The following is a 27,098-nucleotide window of genomic DNA, read 5'->3' as shown; positions in this document are numbered from 1 at the left end:
ACAGAACTGCCCTGGGGAGCCCAGGCGAGAGGGACAGTGGCTGGACACCCCCAGCCAGTTGTGCAGACCATCAGAACAAGATCCTAGATCTTAGGAATACAGGGTTCAAGTCCGTGCAGCAACTCTTTTCTAAATATGCCCAAGCTGTTAACTTTGAGTTTTAAAAATACTGATTTACAAGCTGTACACAATGAAAAACTGTCTATCCCTCACACCATGCTGATGCTGTTCCCTGCCGTCTCAGGTTGCCAATTAAAATACAGAATGTCCAGTTAAATGTGAACCTTTTTTTTTTTTTTTTTTTGAGATGGAGTTTCGTTCTTGTCGCCCAGGCTAGAGTACAATGGTGTGATCTCAGCTCACTGCAACCTCTGCCTCCCATGTTCAAGCAATTCTTCTGCCTTAGCCTCCTGAGTAGCTGGGACTACAGGTGCCCACCACCACACCTGGCTAATTTTTTGTATTTTTACTAGAGATGGGGTTTCACCATGTTGGCCAGGCTGGTCTCGAACTCCTGACCTCAGGTGATCTGCCCGCCTCGGCCTCCCAAAGTGCTGGGATTACAGGCATGAGCCACTGCACCCAGCCTAAATGTGAACTTTTTTAATACTAAAAAAGTATTTGCTGTTCATCTGAAATTCACATTTAACTGGGTGTCCTGTATTTTTATTTGCTAAATCTGCCATCAAATTGGTCTGGCTCAACCTGGAGAATGGCCAGGTGGTTTCAGTTTTACAGGCAGCTTGGGACGTGGTCTCCCTGCTCCCCTGAGTCCTCATCCCAGTCCTGGGCTCCCTGGCCCAGGCAGGCCCCAGGTATTGACTTACCTGCCAGGTCGGCAGCTCCTCCTTGGGGCTACCTGGTACCTGAATGTCCTGGAGCTCTAGAGGTTGCCTCCGCTGGAGGCGTGGTCCAGTCAGCAGGTTGGGATTAGTGTGTCATAAGGAACTTCTCACCGCCCACAGTTGCCGTTAAATCGGGCTCACAGGAGGCCCTGAGTGGGGCAAAGGAAGACCCGGAGAGAAAGGGGAGAGGGGAGAGGCCTGGGCCTGGCTGGAGGCGCATCAAAGCCCTCCTTTGTGTGCTCCTGCTCTAGAGTTCCTGCTCAGCCATGTGGAAGCCCGGCTGTGGGGCTGGGATCTGGGCCAGTCCCATTCCCTCTTTTCCCTGCCCTCTTTCTCCTCAAGATCCCGGGGTGGGGTTGCTGAGAGAGCACCACCACCACCAGGGTAATAAGAGGTGAAGGAAAATTGTAAATGTGATTACATCTACAGTGGCAGCTCTGACAAATCCAGGCCTATTGCCCGCCCCTCCCCCAGCCAGCAGGACCTGGCGTGGTAGTTTTCACCTCTGCAGTGAGTGGGGTCAGTTGGGAAATGTGGCTGGTTAAGGCCAAGCAGGGAGAGGACAAGACAGGCTGAGCCTCCTTCTGGGCAGTGTGGTGCAGTGGATGGCATGCCCTGGAACCAGACTGCCCGCTTGTAAAGACTCGCTCGAGCATCTTCTGGCCGGGAGACATGACTTCAAAACTCATTGCCTCAGTTTCCTCCTCTAAGAAGTGTAGAAAACTAGAGGACCAGGCTCATGACTTTAGTGTGGATGAAATGGCAGTAAAGTGCTTAGTTCAGGGGTTTAGCTGCCTGACACTTAATAAGTCCTCTAGAAAGGTCAATTACTCCAAATACAGAATCAATAGGTGCCTAACTGGAGGGAACTTATTATTCAACCCTTTGTACAGGAAGAAAGCCCTCTGCAGCCTCTCAACAGATACCTTCCCAGCCTCTGTTTTGCTATTCCACTGGATGAGGAGGAGGTGATTCCTGTAGAACATTTTCTGTCTAGGATTCCAAGGGCAGGAAGCTCCCTGTTTCCATTACTGGGGAGCTCTCCTTGTTTAAAAACTCATTGTTGGTTTGAGCCCCAAGCAGCTTCCTATAATGACGACCCTTGGTCCTGGTTTTGCCTCCTAGAGGTGCCCAGGACAAGGTTACCCTCCCCTGCACAGGTCGCTCTCCAGAATCCAACCCCAGAAGTGCTTTTTTATTTTCCCTGGACATAGTTCTTGCCTTTTCCACCCATTCCTACTTTGGCAGGTTTGGGATTTCTTCCCACCACCCCATCTGCTGCCGACCCGTTCCTCCAGAGCAGGCTGCAATGCCTGGTGCTTAGATCTTGGTGTGCACTTGAGTCATCTTGAGCTCTGTTTCCAAAAGCCCTTTCCCTGGGCTCCTACTCTGGCTGCTGTCTGGGTCTTGGGCTGTTTCTGTCCCAAGTCCTCTGTGGAGCTGGGGATCCTTCATTTATGCCATTCTTCTTCCTGGTGGTCTAGTCCTATGCTGTCTTATACAGTAGCCGCTAGCCCCATGTAGCTTTTCAGCATTTGAAATGGGGTAATGCTAGAGATTGGGTCTCACTATAACAAAAATTTTTTTAAATGGGGTAATACGACCCAAGAACTAAATTTCTGTGGCGGGCTGGCAGGGGACAGAGTCTCGCTCTGTCACCCAGGCTGGAGTGCAGTGGTGCGATCTCAGCTTATTGCAACCTCTGCCTCCCAGGTGCAAGTGATTCTCATGCCTCAGCCTCCCAAGTAGCTGGGATTACAGGCGCACACCACCACGCTCGGCTAATTTTTGTATTTTTAGTAGAGACAGGGTTTCACATGTTGGCCAGGCTGGTCTTGAACTCCTGAGCTCAAGTGATCACCCCGCCTTGGCCTCCCAAAGTGCTGGGATTACAGGTGTAAGCCATTGTGCCCAGCCTTTAATTTTATTTGATTTTAATTAACTTAAATTTAAATTTAAAAACGAATACTGGATTCAAATTTTTTGAAAACTTGTAAGTAGGTTTAGAACAATTTAGATGTGTGATCCTATTTTTTTTCAACTGGAAATTTTGTGATGATGTATTTCTCATAAGAATTTAGAGTCCCAAGTGAGATGTGCTATAAAGTACCTAAAGACTTAGTACAAACAAAATAATGTAAAATATCTCATTAACACTTTTTAATAAGGCTTAATGTTCTGAAATTATCATGATCATGTTTGTGATATATTGGGTTAAAAATATATTAAAGCTTGTAATCCCAGCACTTTGGGAGGCCAAGGCGGGAGGATCACTTGAGGTCAGGAGTTTGAGACCAGCCTGGCCAACATGGTGAAACCTAGTCTCTGCAAAAAAACAAAAATTAGCTGGGCGTGGTGGCAGGCACCTGTAATCCCATCTACTCAGGAGGCTGAGGTAGGAGGATCGGTTGAACCTCGGAGATGAAGGTTGTAGTCAGCTGAGACTCCATCTCAAAAAAAAGATACACACACACACACACACACACACGCACACACACACGAGCTAATTTTTCCTGTTTCTTTTTTTGAGACTGGGTATTGTTCTCTCACCCTGGCTAGAGTGCAGTGGCATGATTATGGCTCACTGCAACCTCGATCTCCCTAGCTCAAGCCATCTTCCTACCTCAGCCTCCTGAGTAGCTGAAACCACAGGAGTGCACCACCACATCCAACTAAATTTTTTTTTTTTTTTTTTTTGAGACAGAGTCTCGCTCTGTCACCCAGGCTGGAGTGCAGTGGCACTATCTCAGCTCACCGCAACCTCTGCCTCCCAGGTTCAAGCAATTCTTCTGCCTCAGCCTCCCGAGTAGCTGGGATTACAGGTGCCCACCACCACGCTTGGCTATTTTTTGTATTTTTAGTAGAGACAGGATTTCACCATGTTGGCTGGGCTGGTTTCGAACTCCTGACCTCAGGTGATCCACCTGCCTCAGCCTCCCAAAGTGCTGGGATTACAGATGTGAGCCACCATGCCCAGCCATTTTTTGTTTGTTTGTTTTTTGTAGAGACAAGGTCTTACTCTGTTGCCCAGGCTGGTATCAAACTTCTGGACTCAAGTGATCATCCCACCTTGGCCTCCCAAATTACTGGGGTTACAGATGTGAGCCACCGTGCCTAGCCCTGTTTCTTTTTTTTAGGGGTAGGATCTCTCTCTGTCGCCCAGCCTGGAGTGCACTGGCATGATCATAGGTCACTGCAGCCTCCAACTCCTGGTCTCAGGCAATTCTCCTGCCTCAGCCCCTTGAGTAGCTAGGACTATCAGCAGGTGCTAAGCTGCCCAACTAAATTTTTTTTTTTTTGAGATGGAGTCTTGCTCTGTCGCCCAGGCTGGAGTGCAGTGACGTAAACTCAGCTCACTGCAGCCTCCACCTCCTGGGTTCAAGCAATTCTCCTGCCTCGGCCTCCCGAGTAGCTGGGACTACAGGTGGGCGCCACTGCGCCTGGCTAATTTTTGTATATATTTTTAGTAGAGACGGGGTTACACCATGTTCAGGCTGGTCTCGAACTCTTGACCTCAAGTGAGCCACCCGCCTCGGCCTCCTAAAATGCTGGGATTACAGGCGTGAGCCACCACGCCTGGCCTCAACTAATGTTTAAAATTATTTTTTGTAGAAATGGGGTCTCACTATGTTGCCGAGGCTGGACTCAAACTCTTGGTCTCAAGCTGTCCTCCTACCTTGGCTTCCCAAAGTGTTGGGATTACAGGCCTGAGCCATGGCACCTGGCCCACCTGTTTCTTTTTACTTTTCTTGATGTGATATTAGAAAATTTAGAATGACATCTATTTCTCATGGAGCATGCTTGTCTAAACCTTGCTACTGCTCAGCATGGTCTAGAAACCAGCAGCATTGGCCTTACCTGGGAGCCTGTGGGAAATGCAGAGTCTCAGGCCCTTCCCCAGAGAGGCCAAGTCAGAGCCTGGATTGGATTAGGGCCCATCCTAATGACCTCATTTTAACTTAATTACTTAAAATTACTTAATTTTTAGCCAGAACGGTGGCACAGCTCTGTAGTCTCAGCTACTGGGGAGGCTGAAGAAGGAGGATCTCTTGAGTCCAGGAATTCGAGGCTGTAGTAAGCTATGATTGTACCTGTGAACAGCCACTACACTCCAGCCTGGGCAACACAGTGAGACCCTGACTTAAAAAATAAATAAATAAATAAATAATTTTAATGGAGTTCACCAGGTATAATAATTCCTATGCATATGAAAGTTTGAAAAGCACTGCCCTAGAGAATGTCTGCCCTTCTGCTGTTCCTGTCTGTGCCTAGCACAGCGGCTTGCCTGACCTGTCACTTCCACCAGCTGGGAGGTTTGGTGGGGAGTTAGACCGATGATTGCCCTCACCCACCATCCTCTTCCTCTTTGGGACAGGCGAGTGGAGGCTGGATTATGAGTGGAGGCAGAGAGGGAGGGTCTCCTGTCCTGATTCTAGGTCTGGCCCTGCCCAGTACGAGCTACTGACCCTCTTAGTCCTCAGATGTTTCACCTGTAAGATGCTGCATGGGCCAAACTGCATTTATCCACTCCCCAGCCACCCAGTCCACACGTGGAAGCCCTAACCCCCAGGACCTCAGAATGTGACTGTTATTTACAGATTGTGCCTTTAAAGAGGCAATTAAGTTAAAATGAGGTCATTAGTGTGGGCCCTAATTCAATATGGTTGGTATCCTTATAAGAAGAGGACACAGACAGTTACAGTGGGAAGCCCATGGGAAGACACAGGGAGAGAATGCCACCTACAAAGAAAGGAGAAAGGCCACAGAGGAAACTGATTCTGCTGACTCCTTGATCTCAGACTTCCAGCTTCTAGAACTGTGAGAAAATGAATTTCTGTTGTTTAAGCCACCCAGTCTATGGTACTTTGTGATGGCAGCCATAGCAAACTATTACAGATGGGATGATGGGTTTTTTCCCAGGTACTTCATAGAGTGCGAGGCTCCTTGGAGATAATGAGAATGAGAGCCCAGGCTGCCCCGTGGGAAGGAACCATGAGGGCTCAGAAGAGGCTCTGTCAATGCTGGGTGATAGACTCCGTCACAAAGAACATTCCTGTGCACCAAGGAGTGGGCCGCACAGAACTTTTCGGGATACTAGCAGGCCACGAGGTCATTCCGGGGAAGCAGAGCTTTCTGCAGCATTATCTTCTGCTCACAGCCCTTCTAGTGCCTCTAATCTTCCCTCCTCCCTTCCCAAGAGTCACGCTCACATCCAGCTCCCCTGGTGGGAACAATAGTGCCTCTGTGAGAGGAGATGTCACCCTCATTGGCCCAGATACCTGTGCTGGCAACACTGGCAGACAACCATGGGCTCCCTGGCCTGCTGCCTTCTGCCTGGCTGAAGGCAGGGATGGGCATCACATTTGTGGTGCCCCCTTTCCGTACCGTGGCCTGTGCCCCACCAGCCTTATCTCAGCCAATCCTTCCAGATGTGAGAGAGTATAATCCCCTTTTTTCACAGACTAGGATACTGAGAGTCTGGGAGGTGAGGGGTCTTCCCAAAGCCACACAGCTGGTTAGAAATAGAGTCTCAGCCCTCTCAGCATTCATCACACAAGGCTGTCCCTCCTCAAGAAGCGAGATCAACACAGGGGTGTCTGCCCAGGGACTTCACGCTTGCCCCCTGGATCCTGGGGAAGGTGACATCACCTGACCCTCCCTGGGAGCAGTTCCAGTGGGCAAGAGTTTGGTCAATGCAATCCCTTCTTTGGTCAGTAATAATTATCCTGGGATAGGGAGGACCTTATGGAATCCTAGGCCTCAACCTTTCCTTTGAGAAGAGGGAAAACCCAAGTCTGGGAACATTCTGCACTTTCCTTAAAATTAAACAGTGGTAATGAGAGCGAGCAGGCAGAGTCTCTGACCCCTGGGGCGGTCAGACTCTTCCTGCTCTAAAAAGTTCCCTCCCTCTAGGAGGCACCACTCATTCCACAAAGAGAGGCCTGCCTGTGTCAGGGGAAGAGTGGGAGGTGCTGGGAATGAGCAAGGAGGAGCTGAACAATACAGTCTATCAGGATGCTTGTTCCGAGAGGATTTCAGAATTAAGGTGATTCCACGATCTGAGTAAAAATAAGTTTGCAAACACACACAAGTAAAAAGAAAGTGAAGATGGATCCATGGCTGATGCGAGGGATGGATAGATGGATAGATGTGATGAAGCAAGTAGAATAAAATATTTATGGTAGAATCTAAGTACTGGGTTTCTGGTATGTTAAATGTAAAAATCAAGAAGTCTTCTTATTTTTTAGACAGAGTCTTGCTCTTTCATCCAGGCTGGAGTGCAGTGGTGCGATCTTGGCTCACTGCAACCTCTGCCTCCCAGGTTCAAGCGATTCTACTGCCTCAGCCTCCCGAGTAGCTGGGATTAAGGCACCCACCACCATCCCTGGCTAATTTTTGCATTTTTAGTAGAGGCAGGGTTTTACCATGTTGGCCAGGCTGCTCTCAAACTCCTGACTGACATGATCCACCCGCCTTGGCCTCCCAAAGTGCTGGGATTCCAGGTGTGAGCCACCATGCCCAGCCTCAAGAAGCCTTCTTTCTCTTATTTCACCATTCTTTCCCTTCCTCTCTTACCTTCCCTTTCCCATATTCTTTCAACCAACATGTATTGAGTAGCTATTATATATTAGGCACTGTGCATCCAGAGATAAATAAAATACTATCTCTGCCTTAAGCAGCCCACAGTTTAGAAGGGGAGAGGCCTGCAAAAAATAATTATAAAATAGGGCAAGTTCTATGACAAGACAAAGGTTCTGAAATGATCTACATGGTAGTGCCAAAAAAATGGGGAATTGTTCTTTGGTTAATTAAGTTTGAGAAATGTTACAAATTATACTGGAAGTTATTAATGAAAGTAAGCAATGCAAAGGCTCTGAGAAGTCCTGCAGCAAAGAAATCTAGAAAACCAGTTTAGGCTGGGTACAATGGCTCACACCTTTAATCCTAGCACTTTGTGGGGCTGAGATGGGAGGATTGACAGCCTAAGAGTTTCAGACAAGCCTGGTCAACATAGTGAGACCCTGTCTCTAAAAAAATAAACTAAATAACTCGATGTTGTGGCTTGCACCTGTGGTCCCAGCTACTTAGGAGGCCAAGGCAGAAGGATTGCTTGAGCCCAGGAGGTCAAGGCTGCAGTGAACTATGATCTTGCCACTGCACTCTAGCCTGGGTGACAAAGTGAGACCCTCTCTCAAAAAAAGAAACAAAAAACCAGTTTAACTCAGCATTTCCCAAATTTATGAGCCAGTGCAATCCTTTTCATGAACAACTTTGGAACCACTGTTTCTCTGAACATGCTTGGGAATCACTGATAGCCGTGGTCTGTGGAAAGAATCTAGCAGGAGCTTGGAGGGAGAAGACAGCTCTGCTGAGGGGAATTAAAAAGGACTTCCTAAAGAAAGTGATTTTCAAACTAAGAAAAGAGCAAGAGATTCACCAGGGAGACAATGTGGGGAAATGGAGTAGGTGTCCCTGAAAAGGACTCCCGGACAGTAAACAGCACATTTAAAAAATATGGAAAAGTAGGAGTTTGGCTTGTTTGGAGAATTGCAACTATGTAGTATAGTTGGAGCCTAGGGTTTGGGTAGGAGATAAGTGAAAAGATGAAGGTGGTGGCCAGATTCTTTAGGCCCTAAGATGCTATATTCCACAATTCAAAGAATTCTGTTTCAATCTAAATATAAAATAAAATTTGTTGAGCACCTACTATGTACCAGGCCCTATGTCAGGTACTGAGGAAATGTTGCTTTATAAGACAGGGAGTCTTATAAGGGAGTGCCAAGTGCTAGAGGGAGGTCGAGATGGGATTAAACCTGTCCACAGTATTTAAAAACAAGAAGGCGGCCGGGCATGGTGGCTCACGCCTGTAATCCCAGCACTTTGGGAGGCCAAGGCTGGCGGATCACCTGAGGTCAGGAGTGTGAGACCAGCCTGGCCAACATGGTGAAACCCCATCTCTACTAAAAATACAAAAACTAGCTGGGGGTGAGATGGGAGGATTGACAGCCTAAGAGTTTCAGACCAGCCTGGTCAACATAGTGAGACGCTGTCTCTAAAAAAATATAAAAAATAACTTGATGTCGTGGCTTGCACCTGTGGTCCCAGCTACTTAGGAGGCCGAGGCAGAAGGATTGCTTGAGCCCAGGAGGTCACAGAAGGAAGTGCCAAGTGCTCCCGCCACAGGTGCCTGTAATCCCAGCTACTCGGGAGGCTGAGGCAGGAGAATTGCTTGAACCTGGGAGACGAAGGTTGCAGTGAGCCAAGATCGCACCACTGCACTCCAGCCTGGGCGACAGAGCGAGACTCCATCTAAAACAAACAAACAAACAAAAACAAAAAACCAAGAAGGCTGCCATGATCTTGGCCACAGCTGTTTTAGTGAATTACCAGAGGTAAGAGAACGGCAGAGGAATGAATAGGAGATACAGAAACACAGAGAAAGACAATAGATGGCTCCTTCAAGAAATCTGGCTGAAAGCAGGTGAGAAAGAGGGCAGTAACTGTAAGGGAAGGGGGGCTCCAGGGGATTGCTTTGTTTAGATGGATGGGGAAGACTTCTCCATCTCCTCCTTTATTCTCCACAGATGATCTCACTTCTTCAAGTGGGGGGAGAAATAGGTGCCCTCAGATGGGAACTTGGTCTTAACTCCTCACCACCAAAGGAGAAGATGTGTTTATGAAAGGGCAGCTGTAGAAATTTAGAGGTTAAAGACCAAGGTCTGAGAGAGGTAAGTGATAGTAAGGTCCTTGCTGAGAAGGTGGAAGCCTTAAGCAGCTGTCTCTGTCCCTCCAGCAGAGTGACCAGCCTCGGCCGGGAAGGTGGAACACCCTCCACTGTTACAGGGAGCTGGAGGAAAGAACTAGTGCCGAGGACACTGAGTTTAAAGACTTGATGGTGAGGAGCTAATGCAAATTTCCATCTGATGGCACTTATTTTTTTATCTCTTTTTGGGGGGTGTGGAGGCGGGTCAAGTACAACTTCATGAAGAAAGGAAGGATAAACTTACTGGGGAAGATTATCTGACAGTGCTGAAGGCCCACCTGAGACTGGGGCACCCATTTACACACGTTACTTCTCTAGCACAATCCAGCAGCTGAAGTATAGCTCCAACAAGAGAATACAGCTGGCTTCATACAGGGTTGGGGTTTGCTGAATGAATGGGATGGAAAGAGAGGCAAAAGGGGGCAAAAGGTAGGAGCAGTCGCTTATGCCTATAATCCCAGCAATTTAGGAGGCTGAGGTGGGAGGATTGCTTGAGTCCAGGCATTTGAGACCGACCTGGGTAACATAGCAAGACCCCTTCTCTACAAAAAGTAAAATTAGCTAGGTGTGGTGGTAGATGCCTATAGTCCCAGCTACTCAGGAAGCTGAGGTCGGAGGATTGTTTAAGCCTGGGAGGTTGAGGCTGCAGTGAGTCATGATTACCCCACTGCACTCAGCCTGGGCAAGAGTGAGACCATCTCAAAACAAATAAATGAATAGGCCAGGCATGGTGGCTCAAGCCTGTAATCCCAGCACTTTGGGAGGTTGAGGCAGGTGGATCACGAGGTCAGGAGTTTGGGACCAGCCTAGCCAACGTGGTGAAACCCCGTCTCTACTAAAAATATAAAAATTAGCCAAGCGTGGTGGTGGGCACCTGTAATCCCAGCTACTCAAGAGGCTGAGGCAGGCGAATCGCTTCAACTGGGGAGGCGGAGGTTGCATTGAGCCGAGATTGTGCCACTGCACTCCAGCCTGGGCGACAGAGTGAGACTCCATCTCAAAAAAAACAAAAAAACAAATAAACAAACAAAAATGGCCAGGTGCACTGGCTCATGCCTGTAATTCCAGCACTCTGGGAGGCTGAGGCGGGCAAATCATGGGGTCAGGAGATTGAGACCATCCTGGCTAACATGGTGAAACCCTGTCTCTACTAAAAATACAAAAAAAATTAGCCGGGCGTGGTGGCACGCTCCTGTAGTCCTAGCTACTCGGGAGGCTGAGGCAGGAGAATCGCTTGAACCCGGGAAGCGGAGGTTGCAGTGAGCCAAGATCGCACCACTGCACTCCAGTCTGGGCGACAGAGCGACACTCTGTCTCAAAAAAAAAAAAAAAAAACCCAAAATATAAATAAATGAATAAATACATAAATAAATAAATATTGCAAAAATGTGGTTTAACTATTTAACCTTGGAATTGAAGATGAGGAGTCAGAGGCAGTGAAGATTAGAGAATAGGTAGGTGGGAGTAGTTGAGCAGGCTAATTGGATGGTTGAGAGGTTGCTATCTGAGTAGTGATTTGGGAGGTGGCTTGGGGTATGACCAGGAGAGTGAGTGGCTGAGGTGACATGGAGGAGAAAGTCATGGAGGTGGAGAGGGGAGTGGCCAAGAGGCCACATGTAGGATGAGGATGATCTAGGATGACAGCAGAAGAGGGGCAAAGTAGAAGATGGAGAACAGGTATCCACCTCTCCACAGAAAAGGGCTGAGATGGCACCTCAAAGGCCCAGTTTGCTGATTATTTATAGACCAGAGAGGTCTACTAGATTTGCAACTGGGCCAGTATTTTTTTAACTTTTTATTTTGACATAATTTTAGATTTACAGAAAAGCTGCAAGAATGGTGCACAGAATTCCCACATGCCTTTCTCCTAGATGTTAACATTTCACGTTTGCTCTTTCATTCTCTTAATATGTCCAAGTGTATTTTTTTTAAACTATTTTAGCATTAAGTTGTAGACATGATGCCCTTCTACTCCTAAATACTTCAGTGTGGACTTCCTAAAAACAGGGACATTCTCTTTGCTTTGATCTGAATGCTTGTGTTCTCCTAAATTCATACACTGAAATCCCAAGCCCCAAAGAGATAGTATTAGGAGGCGGGGGTTTGGGATTAGTGTCTTCATAATAGAGCACCTGAGAGCTGCCTTGCATCTTCCACCTTGCAAGGACACAGCAAAAAGGTGCCATCTATGGAAAAGTGGCCTTCACCAGATACCAACACTGCTGGTGTCTTGATCTTGAACTTCCCAGCCTCCAGAAGTGTGAGAAATAAATTTCTGTTGTTTAGAAGCCACCCAGTCCATGGTATTTGGTTATTGCAGCCTGAATGGACTAAGATTCTCTTAATTAATCACGGTACAATTATCAAAATCAAGAATTGAACAGAGCCAAGATTGTGCCACTGCACTCCAACCTGGGCGACACAGTGAGACTCCATCTCAAAAAAAAACCAAAAACCAAAAAACAAACAAACAAAAACGGCCGGGTGCAGTGGCTCACGCCTGTAATCCCGGCACTCTGAGAGGCCGAGGCGGGCAAATCTTGAGGTCAGGAGATTGAGACCATCCTGGCTAACACAGTGAAATCCCGTCTCTACTAAAAATACAAAAAAATGGAACAGTAACACCATTGGATAATCTATATGATTTAATCAAATATTGCCAATTGTAAGGGGCCAGTTTTTATGGATTACTTTCCACCCTGCTTCTTTTCCTTTCTCCTTTTATTCCTCTTCTCTTCCAGGTCTTTGAGAAACAGGAAACAGATTGGGAGAAAAGAGCTAACACTTTTTTGTTTGTTTTGAACTTTCTACTTTCAAATGATTGCAAATTCACGGGGAGCTTAAGAGAAACAATATATCTTTTATGTCAGAATTTGGGTTTTGAAATTTCACGTTTCATTGAGATAATTTAAGCCCATATTTTTCTAAGGCTATATTGATGATAATGCATCCATTTAGCAAATACTTACGAAGCACAGCTGGGTGCGGTGGCTCACGCCTGTAATCCCAGCACTTTGAGAGGCCAAGGCAGGTGGATCATGAGGTCAAGAGATTGAGACCATCCTGGTCAACATGGTGAAACCCCATCTCTACTAAAAAATAGAAAAATTAGCTGGGCTTGGTGGCACGCACCTGTAGTCCCAGCTACTCAGGAGGCTGAGGCAGGAGAATGCTTGAACCTGGGAGGCGGAGGTTGCACTGAGCCGAGATCGCGCCACTGCACTCCAGCCTGGTGACCAAGCAAGATTCCATCTCTGCCGAGACCAGCTCAGTCATGGAAACCCTAACCCAGCGACGCTAAAGGAATTAAAGACACACACACAGAAATATAGAGTGCGGAGTGGGAAATCAGGGGGCTGACAGCCTTCAGAGCTGAAAGCCCTGAACAGAGTTTGACCCACATATTTATTGACAGCATACCAGTGATAAGCATTATTTCTATAGATTATAGATTAACTAAAAGTATTCCTTATGGGAAACAAAGGGATGGGCTCTGGCTAGTTATATGCAGCAGGAACATGTCCTTAAGGCACAGATCACTCATGCTATTGTTTGTGGTTTGGGAACGCCTTTAAGCGGTTTTCTGCCCTGGGTGGGCCAGGTATTCCTTGCCCTCATTCCAGTAAACCCACAGCCTTCAGCGTGGGCATCATGGCCATCACAAGCATGTCACAGTGCTGCAGAGATTTTGTTTATGGCCAGTTTTGGGGCCAGTTTATAGCCAGATTTGGGGGCCTGTTCCCAACATGTTCCCCCTTGTTGCTTTTGCAAGACAATAAAAGCAAAGGCAGCTGTATCATGGTGAGCTACTTCTCGCAGGAATCAGAATCTGCATCTGCAGACTATGCAAAGACAAACTACATGGATTAAAAGCACAATCATCATTGAAATCACAGAGCTTCCAAGTATTTTTATCTATTTTAATGGGTTACTTGCTGCTAATCTGTCGGTAGCTCCTTCAAGCACTCCAGTTCCTGGCATTAAGGTCAGGTGTGCCTAGGATGCTTTAAATATTTGTTCTTTTAATTTTGTAATATCCAAAGACAAGTTTGTAGAGTGTCCTTCTAGATGCTTTTTTATTCTTTCCCAAATTTTGATCTTATTAAGAGCCATTAATAGTTTCCACAAATCCTTATGTTTAGCTCCTACAGCGGGCCATATAATTTGAGGTTGAGGTGCTACTATACCACCATGTTTCCAGATAATAGGAACTCTTGCTGTATTTCTTACCATTTCTACCATCTGACCATTTTGTTTAGACCAGCTGAACATAGTGTGGCCGTGGCATGCAGACTGAGAAGTGCAATACAAGCTAAACATCCCCTTAGGGGACCAATCAATAATGATTCCATAGGAATTGTTGTGCAGCACCTCTGCCTGTTCTGCAATGCAATCTTCCCAAACAAGTACATTAATTATTTCTGGCCAGGTCCAATTCTGTTTACAAATAGGTTTTTGAGGGCGGTATGCCTCAATTATAGGAGCCAATTTATTATGGTAAATACTGAGATCAGAAAGCATGTGTAACTATGTCATAGAGTGATTACATCCAGGCATTACTGCCAGCCAAGATTGATAAATATGCCCAATAAGTATAATTGTTCTCTGTGTCAGTCCTTGTTGAAGGAATACTCACAGCAATGGTGATCACCGCTATCATAGCTATCATTAAATTACTCATTGTGACTGGTTGTCCCACTTTCCTCAGGTTTTCTTCCACCATCTGTGACAGCTTCTTGATCTGTTCCCAGGTAGGTGGCTGAGTTCAACAGGTGTTGCTCGTGACAATTGGGATCCTCCTCAGCATCAGTCTTGACATGGCTGCAACCGGGGGATCCTCGGGATCCTCCCAGAATCTCTTCCTCGCATCTGGCTCATGAAAAGGTTTCAGGTGTCTTGATGGTATCCAACTTGGCTGTTGATTCTGGCCTGGAGAAATGCATGCATAACCTCTACCCCAAGTTATTATTTTACCTATTTCCAAATTTTTTGTTATCGGATCTCTTCACCAAACCAGTTGTTCTGCATCTGTCTTTGCCGCTGGTTTCTGTAGATGCTGTTCAGCTGCTGATCGCATCTGGCTCATGAAAAGATTTCAGGTGTCTTGATGGTATCCAACTTGGCTGTTGATTCTGGCCTGGAGAAATGCATGCATAACCTCTACCCCAAGTTATTATTTTACCTATTTCCAAATTTTTTGTTATCGGATCTCTTCACCAAACCAGTTGTTCTGCATCTGTCTTTGCCGCTGGTTTCTGTAGATGCTGTTCAGCTGCTGATAGCATCTGGCTTTTAGGCAGGCTCAAAAAATTTAAAGTCAGTAATACTAGATTCAATTGCATATAGGGTGTTCCAGAGTCCCTGTTTCCCCCACTCTGCTTTTGCAATTGTCATTTCAGGGAGAGATTCATTCTTTCTACTAAGGCTTGTCCTCAAGAATTATATGGGAAGCCAGTAATGTGTTTAATATTCTATATAGAGAAAAATGTAGCTAGAGCTTGGCAAGTATAGCCTGGGGCATTATCTGTTTTAATAGAAGCTGGAATGTCCATCACCGCAAAACACTGCAAAAGGTGACATTTAACACAGGCAAAAGACTCTCCTGATTGGCATGTAGCCCAGACAAAGTGAGAAAAGGTGGCCACACATACATGTACATAAGCTAGTCTCCCAAAGGAGGGAACATGTGTGACGTCCATTTGCCAAAGAGAATTAGGTTCCAATCCTCAAGGATTAACTCCTCCTGTGAAAGATGAGGAATGTACCATTTGGCAAGTTGTGCATCACTGGATAATAGCTTTAGCTTCTTTCCAGGTAATGCTGTATCTGCGTTTGAGACCAGAGGCATTAACATGGGTTAAATTGTGAAAATGTCTAGCATTAGATATTGCAGTAGCAACGAGGTGATCAGCTATTTGATTCCCTTCAGTTAAAGGTCCTGGAAGAGGTGTATGAGCCCTAATGTGTGTGATGTAAAAAGGGTGCATTCTACTCCTAACTGCTGTTTGTAATTGGGTAAATAAAGTCATCAGTTGCTCATCTGTATGAAATCATAACTGAGCATTTTCAATTAATTGTGTGGAATGAACCACGTATGAAGAATCAGAAATCACATTAACAGGCATATCAAAGCAGTCAATACCTCAATTACAGCTACAAGCTCAGCTTTTTGAGCGGGAGTATAGGGCGCCTGAAAAACTTTACCTTTTGAGCCAGAATAAGAAGCTTTACCATTGCTAGACCCATCTGTGAAGACATTTTCAGCACCTTCAATTGGTTTAAATTACTTATTTTAGGGAGAATCCAATTAGTTAATTTCAAAAATTGAAATAATTTTGTTTTCAGAAAATGATTATCAAGAACACCCATGAAATCAGCTAAATAGGTTTGCCAAGTAAGACTATTTATAAAAGTTTGCTGGCCGGGCGCGGTGGCTCACGCCTGTAATCCCAGCACTTTGGTAGGCTGAGGTGGGCAGATCACAAGATCAGGAGATCAAGACCATCCTGGCTAACACAGTGAAACCCCGTGTCTACTAAAAAAAATTAGCCAGGTGTGGTGGCGGTCGCCTGTAGTCCCAGGCACTCGGGAGGCTGAGGCAGGAGAATGGCGTGAACCTAGGAGGCGGAGCTTGCAGTGAGCAGAGATCGCACCACCGCACTCCAGCCTGGGTGATAGAGCGAGACTCTATCTCAAAAAAAAAAAAAAAAAAAAGTTTGCTGTATTTGTGCCTTTGTGAGAGGGACAGTAACTTTTCCAGGATCATATCCATGTAATTTAACAACCTGAGTTCTCCCATTTCCTATCATAGTAGCAATTTGATCCAAATAAGGAGTTAGAGTCCAGGAATTAGTATGTGGAAGAAAAAGCCATTCTACTAAGTCTTGCTCTTGGACAGTAACATCAGTAGGTGAATGCTGAATTGAAAAAATTAGCAAATTTAGAGTCTTTTCTGGATCTATTCTATTTATTCGAGCCTTATGCACTTGCTTTTCAATCAGCTGTAACTCTGCCTTGGCCTCCTTTGTTGATTGCTGAGGGCTAGTGAGACTAGGATCTCCTCTAAGGATAGAAAATAGCTTACTCATGGCATAGGTAGGAATGGCTAGAGCAGGTTGTATCCAGTTACTGTCCCCTAGTAATTTTTGGAAGTCATTTAATGTTTTCAATTGATTCCTACGTATGGTTACTTTCTGTGGCACAATGGTAGTGTCATTCACTAAGGTCCCCAAGTAGGAGTAAGGAGTAATAGTCTGAATTTTGTCAGGAGCTATAATTAAACCAGCGCAAGAAATCGAATTTTGCAAGTGATCTAACATTGGAGTAATATTTCAAGAGTAGGGGCAGCACAAAGTATATCATCCATATAATGAATAATGTAACATTGAAAATTTTTTATGAGTAGGTTCAATTGCTTGCCCTACATAAGTCTGGCAAATTGTTGGACTGTTTAACATGCCTTGTGGCAACACTTTCCAATGAAAACACTTAGCAGGTTGCAGGCTGTTTACCGCAGGTATTGTAAATGCAAACCTTTACAGTCTTGCTGAGCTAAGGGGATAGTAAAGAAACAGTCTTTTAAATCTATGACTATTAAAGGCCAATTTTTTGGAATCATAGCAGGAGAAGGCAGTCCTGGCTGTAATGTCCCCATAGGTTGAATTAATGGCCCTTAAGTCAGTTAACATTCTCCATTTACATGATTTTTTCTTAATTACAAAAACTAGAGAATTCCAAGGGGAAAATGTTGGGAGCTGTTTCCTTTTTCTAATTGTTCAGTAACTAAGTCCGCTAAAGCCTCCAGTTTCTCTTTACTCAGCGGCCATTGTTCTATCCAAATTGGCTTATCTGTTAACTATTTTAAAGGTATAGGTTCTGGAGGCTTAACAATGGCCGCCATCAAAAATGATATCCTAAACCTTGGCGGGAACTTTGTCTTTCCATTTGAAGCAGTTTCTTCAAACCTTGCAAATTTTTTTCTAGTCCCATACCAGGGACATACCCCATTTCATGTATCACATGTTGACTTTGAGGGCTATATAATTGCTCTGGAATTAGAACTTGTGCTCCCCATTGTTGTAATCTCTTCCCCACAAATTTATAGTTACAGAAGTTACAATTGATTGAATAGTCCCAGGTTGTCCACTGGGCCTTTCACAATGCAAAATGTACCTACTTTGATATACTTCAGGGGCTTTACCAACTCCAACTATGTTAAATTGAGCGGGTTGAATTGGCCATGCAGATGGCCAGTGCCATAGAGAAATGATTGAAATGTCTGCTCCTGTATCTACCAAACCTTTAAATTTCTTTCCCTGAAAAGTTATTTCACATGTAGGACATTTATCAGTAACTTGATTAACCAAATAAGCTGCTTTGCCTTGTTTATTTGTGCTTCCAAATCCTCCTGTTCATTTAATTTCACTTTTCCCCATTTCCACATGTGGCACAATCAGGAGCTGTGCTATGCGCTCTCCTGGCTCTGCTTTCCAGGGAACAGAAGTACATATAACAATTTGAATTTCCCCATTGTTATCTGAATCAATGACTCCCGTATGTACTTGCTCTCCTTTTAAATTTAAACTAGATCTACCCAGAAGTAATCCTATCCTCCCTGCTGGCAAGGGTCCACAGACCCCTGTTGGAACTTTTTGCGGGGGTTCCCCAGGCAGAAGATTCACAGCTTTTGTGCAGCAAAAATCTACTGCGGCACTACCAGCTGTGGTGGGGGACAGACATTGTACAGGGGTGAGGGAGTGGCCTGAGCCGGAAATGCCCCAGGTTGGAACGTGGGGCCTGTCCCAGGCCCCTCATGATGTTTCCCGAAATTGGGGTCCGATCTTTATCAAACTTAGAGTGACACTGATTAGCCCAATGTTTTCCTTTTTTACACTTCAGGCATAGACCTGGTTCATATTGATTAATAGCTTGTTTAAATTCTTTGAGTAATTTAAAAGGAAAAGGCTCAAATGTAGCTATAATACGTCCCTATTGATCTACGGGGTGTATCCTAACAGGGAACTGCCAAGCCTCTATGTCACCCTCTCATCTAGCTTGCTGAATTCCTGCCTGAATAGAACTGAGAGCGGTCAATCCAGGAACTGCTCGAACAGCCACTGGGGCAACTACTTTTCACCCAGTGTCCTCCAGAAAAGAAAGATCTGGAGGGTCAGGCCACTCTTTTTCTTCAAAATAATGAGGGGGTGCAGAAGGGTAGGGATGAACCTCTTCCTCCTTTGCCACTTTACCTTTAGCTGGCAAACAAACCTGCTGTTACCTCTTCTGTTACTTTGTTATACTTTCCTTCCTCCTCATCATTAGTGTGAAAAGGTTCCAAGGTGGAACAAACCAGAGCCCACACTTGTCCCACTGTTACCCTGATGCTTCTGTGTTCCCCTTCTGTCTCACCATGGGGATTGCTTAAGAGTACTCGGGTGTCCTCTAGCTTAATTCCATGTTCTCCAACCATCGCTCTGGCGACCCTTCAACCCAGGTTTGAGCCCCATGTATGGGCACCACTTACCGAGACCAGCTCGGTCGTGGAGACCCTAACCCAGCGGTGCTAGAGGAATTAAAGACACACACACAGAAATATAGAGTGAGGAGTGGGAAATTGGGGGCTGACAGCCTTCAGAGCTGAGAGCCCCCAACAGAGTTTGACCCATGTATTTATTGACAGCAAGCCAGCGATAAGCATTGTTTCTGTAGATTATAGATTAACTAAAAGTATTCCTTATGGGAAACAAAGGGATGGGCTGAAATAAAGGATGGGCTCTGGCTAGTTATCTGCAGCAAGAACATGTCCTTAAGGCACAGATCACTCATGCCATTGTTTGTGGTTTAGGAACACCTTTAAGTGGTTTTCCACCCTGGGTGGACCAGGTGTTCCTTGCCCTCATTCCGGTAAACCCACAACCTTCAGTGTGGGCGTCATGGCCATCACGAGCCTGTCACAGTGCTGCAGAGATTTTGCTTATGGCTAGTTTTGGGGCCAGTTTATGGCCAGATTTCGGGGCCTGTTCCCAACACGTCCCAAACAACAATAACAACAAAAACCTTATGAAGCACTACCTTATGCCAGGCACTTTTCTACAAACTGGTGATATAAATAGTGAGCAGTTAAACCTCTGTCTCAAACTCTTACCAAACTGGAATTTCTTCCAAGTGGAGTAAACCAGTTCTCCTTAACAAACCTGTGAGCTATCCAGGTAGTATCGTGTTTGTTTCTTTTACCATCTTAACGGTTTTTAAGTGTATAGTTCAGTGAAGTCAAGTATATTCACATTGTTGTGCAACAGATCTCCAGAACTTTTTCATCTTGCAAAACTAAGACTCTGTACCCATTAAGTAATAACTAATTTCCCCTCCCCCCAGGCCCCATAATCACCATCCTTCTTTCTGTTTCTATGAATTTTTTTTTTTTTTGAGACGGAGTTTTGCCCTGTCACCCAGGCTGCAGTGCAATGGCATGATCTCAGCTCACTGCAACCTTGGCCTCCTGGGTTCAAGCAATTCTCCTGCCTCGGCCTCCTGAGTAGCTGGGATTACAGGCACCCGTCACCACGCCTGGCTAATTTTTGTATTTTTACTAGAGATAGGCTTTCGCCATTTTGGCCAGGCTGGCCTCAAACTCCTGACCTCAGGTGATCCACCCGCCTTGGCCTCCGAAAGTGCTGGGATTAACAGCCACTGTGCCCGGCGTGTTTCTATGAATTTGATGAGATACCTCATATAAATGGAATCATGTACATTAGTATTTGTCTTTTGGTGACTGGCTTATTTCACCTTAGCATAATGTTCTCAAGGTTCATCCATGTTGTAGCATGTGTCAGAATTTCCTTCCTTTTAAAGCTGGATAATATTCCATAGTATGTATGTCCCACAATTTTTTTTTTTTTTTTTTGAGACGGAGTCTCGCTCTGTCACCAGGCTGGAGTGCAGTGGTGCAATCTCAGCTCACTGCAATCTCCGCCTCCCAGGTTCAAGCGATTCCCCTGCCTCAACCTCCCAAGTAGCTGGGACTACAGGTGCGTACCACCATGCCCAGCTAACTTTTTGTATTTTTTTTAGTAGAGATGGGGTTTCACCATGTTGGCTAGGATGGTCTCAATCTCCTGATCCGTGATCTGCCCGCCTCGGCCTCCCAAAGTGTTGGGATTACAGGTGTGAGCCACCGTGCCCGGTCATATGTCCCATATTTTATCCATTCATACAATGAGGGACATTTGTGTTATTTCTACCTTTTGGTTATTGTAAATAGTACTACTGTGAACATAGATATACAAATATCTCTCTGAGATCCTGCTTTCAATACTTTTAGCTATATACCCAGTAGTGGGATTGCTGGAAGGAAATAACACTTTCATATGCTTCTAAGTTTGGCTCTTTATATGTTTGTTACCTTGATCATTCTCTCAAGCAGTACTGCCCTTAATCCCAAGCAACTGGAGCTCTTGGGCTGGGTGGGGGCCTTATTGGTCCTCCTCTGCCCAGAGTCCAAGGAACCTAGAGGATGTGCCCACCCACCTTCCTTTAGATCATGCTCTAGGTACCTACTTAACCATCCTCCAATTTGCTTTCAGGGCCCAGATAGGCCTTTTCCTAGGTCCACCCTTCCTGGAGAGGACCTGCTAGTATGTACAGCCCTAGACCCAAAGGGTGGCTACAGGACAACTTTGTGGGGGTATCATGGTGTAGATCTTCAGGCTGGGTGTCCACATGCAGGCATAGGAAGCCTGAGACCTCACACTGCAGGACTGAGTTGCGAATGGTAAGGGGCTTCCATTTGTACTTTTTCTCTGGACTCTTGTAAATATTAGTAGCTATAATGTTGTTAGATAAACAAGTACTATTGACAAGGTCTGAAGAACATTTAGTTCCATTACTGTAAACCTGTTTTTAACTGGCGATTTTCTAGAATCAGTGTATCACTAGCTTCTCAGTGTATAGTGTCTAGTCGGTGAACCAGACGGGTAAGATTTGCTCCTTAGTTAAGGAAGCCTGCACCAGGGTGAAAAAACCATTGTTGTTAATCTGAATGAATCTGTTCTTCTCTTCTTTTGCATATGTAACACTTATTAATGCAAATGGAAAACACAGATGATGCATTCGTGCAACAAGGGGAGACAAGAACGCTGAAGCATCAATGCCAGTGGGTAGACATACAGGCAATTCAGTAAGAATCTCTGGGATGCGCCAATGGAGGCTCGGAGAGGCTAATGAGCTTGTTCTAGCTACCCAGACCCACAGATTCATGGCTGAATCCCAGAAGCAGTCTGGGAGATTTTGTGGGGAGATGAGGCAAAATAATCTGTTTCCTTGGCAAGGTAAAGGATTCCTTTCGGGAATCATCTTCTACCTTAAGCTGCAGTGTTTTAGTTAAACATCACAGCTCAGTATTGGGACAGAAATGTAGAAGGAAAAAAATGCTGAAGGGTCACAAGCAAGGAGCAGGTCTAGACAGCTGAGGCACCATTCTCCTCCAATAGCTCTGTTTCTTCAATAACTGGCCATGTAGACCTGTTCTACCCCCGAGGGCTGGGAGTCGAGTCAGACTACAGCCTGAATGCTCCCTGATCTTAGCATTCCTTGACTTGCCATCCCACAGGCACCTCAAATTTGGTGAGTCCAACTCTGAAGGGCTCATCATCACCCCATCATCCTTTTCCTGTGCTCCCTGTGTTAGTCAACTGCAGGATTAACTCCCCGCCCCCCAACCCCAGTCGCTCAAGCCAGAACATTCCTCAACAACTCCCACACCCCCTCAAATCCGGATATTTGGGCTTCCTAAATCTCTGCCTCCTAATCTCTTTCACATGCGGTCCACTCCTTTCTGTCCCCATTGCCAAGGCTGGGCCACCACCACCTATCTCTGGGACAACTTACAGTCTCCTAAGGGGTCCTGCCTTCGGTCCTCCCCACCTGGCTCATCTCTTTTGAACAGTTTCTGCGTACTCACCTGCCCTAGATAGCATTCTACAATGCGAACAGTCTTGTCCTTCCCCTTCAGCGGTTCCCCACTGCCCCCAATATGAAAAGGAGTCACAAACCCCTGCCTTCCCACTCCCACCGAGCACCTTCGCCTTCTGAACTGGCCAGGGGCTCTGTTGCTTGCTCGTTGCTCTCAGACCCTTTGCACAAGGTGCTCCCTCAACCCAAAATAGAATCTCGGCCCACCCTCTGTCGGTCTTCGCTCCACTGTCAGTTGTTCATTTAACAAATATTCGCCACTTTTGCCAGGCTACGCGCTAAACCCTGGGGTTACGCAAGGGGAGGGCAAAACAAAACAAAACAGAGAACAAACGAAAACCACAACCCCCAAAAGTCCATTAAGACCCCTAGCCACAGGGGGCTTACATCTGAGGGGTTACCGTCCCATGGCACAAGGTGGAGTATGAAATCCGCCTCTGCCTTCCAGGCTTTTCCAATGCCAAGACCTGCGGGGCCACCAGCTGTGAGTCCCCTCCCACACTGACTACTCCCTCAACAGGATACGAGGGAAGCTGAACCTGTCGGGACACCGCGCCGGGCACGCTCAGGTCCCACCGCGCGTGCTCACCGGCGGTCCAAAGCGCGAGTTCGGACAGGCAGCGCCCCCCTCCGACTGCGAGCAGGGACGCTCCCGCACTCTTCCCGGCACCCCTTCAGTCTTCATGGTACACCCCGCCCGTAGGCACCCGGACGGCGGAAGTGAGCCGCGAGGGCGGAACTTGTTGTTACGGGTAACGGAAGTGTGGCGGCGTTGGGTTGAGCGGGCTTTTTGGAAGTTTGTGGCGGAGGTGAGGCAGAGGTGACTGCAGAGCGGGTCGCGAGTTGCTCGGGCTGTGGGACTGGGCCTCTGGGAGGGAGCGGTTCTGTGGGGGAGAGGAGGCTCGTGTCCGACTTGGCGTTCTGGTATTTTCTCTGGCGTGGAAAGTAGTCGCGCTCCGCTGTCTCCCGCCGCCTGTCTCAGCTTTCGTAGTTCCCTCCTAGGGGTGTGCCTCAGTCGGAGTCCCTTCTGTTAAATTCTTCCCCTTTGGTCGAGGGTCAGCTCCCACTTCGGAGAAATTTCCCTTAACCTTGCTTTGCATTTGTTGTCCGGTCGCGGTCTCCATCACCAGCTGCTTCGTGTTATAGTTTCTGTAGTTGCGCTTACCGCTTGTTAACTGAAGAACCCGGAAGGGAAGGCCGCGGCGTTTCCCGCCAGCGGGGCTCTGCCATTCTCGGATCTTGGCTTCAGATCCCTGATGCTCTCCAGCGTCTCTTGACAAGGAATCTACTTCGCGCTCAGGGAATTCACAGCCACCCGCCTCTGGTCTTACCTCTGCTTTTAGGATGATTTTAGCAAAGGTGCCTAGGTTGATTTAAACGTATCCCCCTCCGAAGCCTCCTGCCCCTTCCGGCTGGACACCTTTTTATGTTGGTGTGTCCTATTTGCATCCGGTAGTTCAAAGCATGGGATCTTGGAGTCTGGAGCTGGACAGACTTGGGTTTCACTTCTCTCTCTGCCACTTGGTAGCCTTCTAATGTTGGGGGAAATTCCCTAATCTCTGAATCCCAAAAGTTGTTCATCTAAAATGGGGCTAATATTACACCTACCTAATAGGTGGTGTTGTGGGGGTCATGTTAATGAATGTAAAGTGCTGGGCCCAGTGTCTTCCCTATTATAGGGGTTCAATAATTTGTTCAACAAATATTTGTTACCTAGTTTGAGCTAGGTACTGTGCTAAGTGCTGGAGATACAGTGATAAAACCAGCTACGGCCCCTGTCCTTAGGGGACTTACAGTTTAGTGGGAGATAACGCGGTGGCTCACGCTTGTAATCCCAGCACTTTGGGAGGCCGAGGCGGGCGGAACACGAGGTCAGGAGATCGAGACCACGGTGAAACCCCGTCTCTACTAAAAATACAAAAAAATTAGCCGGGCGTGGTGGCGGGCGCCTGTAGTCCCAGCTACTCGGAGAGGCTGAGGCAGGAGAATGGCGTGAACCTGGGAGGCGGAGCTTGCAGTGAGCCGAGATTGCGCCACTGCACTCCAGCCTGGGCGACAGAGCGAGACTCCGTCTCAAAAAAAAAAAAAAAAATCTGAAAATTGCGCATGTAATATTAAAAATTGGTGACAGTATGTAAGAGAGTTTACTGGTGCCATGAGAGGATGTACTAAGAGAACGTTTAACCTAGACAGCTTCTCCTTTTTTTTTTTTTTTTTTGAGACGGAGTCTCGCTCTGTTGCCAGGCTGGAGTGCAGTGGTGCGATCTTGGCTCGCTGCAACCTCCGCCTCCTGAGTTCAAGTGATTCTCCTGCCTCAGCCTCCCAAGTAGCTGGGACTGCAGGTGCGTGCCACCACGCCCAGCTTTTTTTTTTTTTTTTTTTTTTTTTTTTGTATTTTTAGTAGAGACGGGGTTTCACCATTTTGGCCAGGATGGTCTCGATCTCTTGACCTCGTGATCCGCCCGCCTTGGCCTCCCAAAGTGCTGAGATTACAGGCATGAGCTACTGCGCCCAGCCTAGACTGAGCTTTTGAGGAGATGTGGATTGAGCTGAGATCTGAAGGATTTGTAGGAATTAGTAATAAAAGATTGGGGGGCAGTGGATGGAAGCAGGAATATTTATTTAAGTTCCAGATGGAAACATGTGGAAGGGCTGTGGCAGAAAGAACTTGGAGATTTGAAGGACTGGAAGCAATTCTGTATGGCTGGAGCAGAGTGATGAAAGGGAGTTAGGCATGGGTCAGAACTTGCAGGACTTATTTTATCCTTACTTAAGGGTTTTGGACTGATAAAGCAATGGAAGCCACTGAAGAGCTTTAAGATGAGGATGGCATGGAGGGAAGATAAGTCACATAATCAGGTTTGTGTTTCAAAAACATCACTTTAGCTGCTGCATAAAAGGGAACAAGTTAGGAAACGATTGCAGTAGTTCAGGTGAGAGATGGTGGTTTGGAGTAATGTGTCAGTAGTGGAGATGGAGAAAAGTAGACAGATTTGGGAGATATTTAGTAGGTAACATTGACAGGACTTGGTAATGGACGTGGTGAAGGATGAAGGCAAAGTTGTTAAGAATGTTACCTAGGTTTCTGGTTTGAGCAGCTGAGTGGATGATGTTACCATTTATGGAGACGGGAAACACAGGAGGAAGAAGAGGAGGAACAGATTTTCTTTCTACTAGGCTGTACTTCCCCCTTCTATTTTCATAGCTACTCACTGAATTCTATCTGCTTCATGTGCCTCCATTTCATCCCATCTTTTCTATTCTCCAGTCACCACCCTAGTACAGGTCTTAATCATTTCCACTAAAATAACTTCCAAATGGTCTCTTAGCATTTGTTGTTTCTCCTTACCTTCTCCCCACTTTAATCTGCACAAAGATGCTAGGTTCTGTTTCCTCAAACACTTGCAATCTTGTGAGATTGTCTTTTGCTCAGAATTTTTTGATGGTTCTCAGTAATTTACGAAATAGAATCTAAATTCCTTAACCTGTTTACTCCCAGCCTATCTTTCCAGCCTTCCTACTCACTATTTTCCTACTTGGATTCTACCTCAGCCATTTTACTCCTTTTCCCCAAAGAAATTTCTCATTTCCCATATGAATGCCTTTGTTCGTGATACCCTTCTCAATAATGTATACCACCTGGTTGTCTTGACTATCTAAATTTAATCTCTAAGTTCCAGTTCAAGCTTTCCTCTGCTGAGAAGCCTTGACATTTAAGAACACAATTACATCTTTTACCTTGTTAACTTCTCACGTTTTCTTTTTCTTTTTCTTTTCTTTTCTTCTCTTCTCCTTTCCTTCCCTTTCCCTTTCCTTTTTTGAGACAGAGCCTCGCTCTGTCGCCCAGGCTGGAGTGCAGTGGCGCAATCTCGGCTCGCTGCAAGCTCTGCCTCCTGGGTTCACGCCATTCTCCTGCCTCAGCCTCCCGAGTAGCTGGGACTACAGGCGCCCGCCACCACGCCTGGCTAATTTTTTTTTGTATTTTTGGTAGAGACGGAGTTTCACTGTTTTAGCCAGAATGGTCTCTATCTCCTGATCTCGTGATCTACCCTCCTCGGCCTCCCAAAGTGCTGGGATTACAGGCGTGAGCCACGGTGCTCGGCCTCTTTTTTTTTTTTTTTTAAGAGACAAGTGAGGAGTGCCTCTTCCCGGCCGCCCCGTCTGGGAAGAAGTGAGGAGCGCCTCTGCCCGGCTGCCCCGTCTGGGAAGAAGTGAGGAGCGCCTCTGCCCGGCCGCCCCGTCTGGGAAGTGAGGAGCGCTTCTGCCCTGCCGCCCCGTCTGGGATGTGGGGAGTGCCTCTGCCCGACCACCCCGTCTGGGAGGTCTACCACGGAGGCCAGAAGCAATGTGGGGGCTGGACGTGGTGGCTCACGCCTGTAGTCCCAGCACTCTGGGAGGCCGAGGCGGGTTGATCACTTCAGGCTAGGAGTTCGAGACCAGCCTGGCCAACATGGCGAAACATATGAAAAATACAACAGACAGACCAACCAACCAACCCAGTGACAACAAAACAGGTCTAC

At 46.5% G+C, this 27,098-nt stretch overlaps 2 protein-coding genes across 22 annotated transcripts in view; one reads left to right on the top strand and one right to left on the bottom strand.

The window, feature by feature from the left end:
* RLBP1 (retinaldehyde binding protein 1) overlaps nucleotides 1-23,255 on the bottom strand; it is a 34,109-nt gene extending 10,854 nt beyond the window's left edge. For 4 of the 5 annotated variants that reach the window (XM_063638591.1, XM_055277273.2, XM_055277274.2 and 1 more), the window contains exon 1: nucleotides 828-1,714. The gene's annotated coding sequence lies outside the window, so the exon portion shown is untranslated. Of the gene's footprint in view, nucleotides 1-827; nucleotides 1,715-23,167 lie in introns of those variants that run through there. The other variant, XM_055277275.2, reaches the window with a different exon arrangement.
* Nucleotides 23,256-23,274: 19 nt separating this feature from the next.
* Nucleotides 23,275-27,098, top strand: part of FANCI (FA complementation group I) — a 74,708-nt gene continuing 70,884 nt past the window's right edge. For 6 of the 17 annotated variants that reach the window (XM_055277264.2, XM_063638578.1, XM_063638580.1 and 3 more), the window contains exon 1: nucleotides 23,275-23,387. The gene's annotated coding sequence lies outside the window, so the exon portion shown is untranslated. Of the gene's footprint in view, nucleotides 23,399-23,550; nucleotides 23,938-25,353; nucleotides 25,438-27,098 lie in introns of those variants that run through there. The other 11 variants (XM_063638581.1, XM_063638571.1, XM_063638577.1 and 8 more) reach the window with 9 other exon arrangements.

Source organism: Symphalangus syndactylus, chromosome 5 (genome assembly GCF_028878055.3).
Source record: "Symphalangus syndactylus isolate Jambi chromosome 5, NHGRI_mSymSyn1-v2.1_pri, whole genome shotgun sequence".
In the NCBI taxonomy this organism is placed as follows: domain Eukaryota; kingdom Metazoa; phylum Chordata; class Mammalia; order Primates; family Hylobatidae; genus Symphalangus; species Symphalangus syndactylus.
This window is presented reverse-complemented; position numbering and strand designations above follow the sequence as displayed.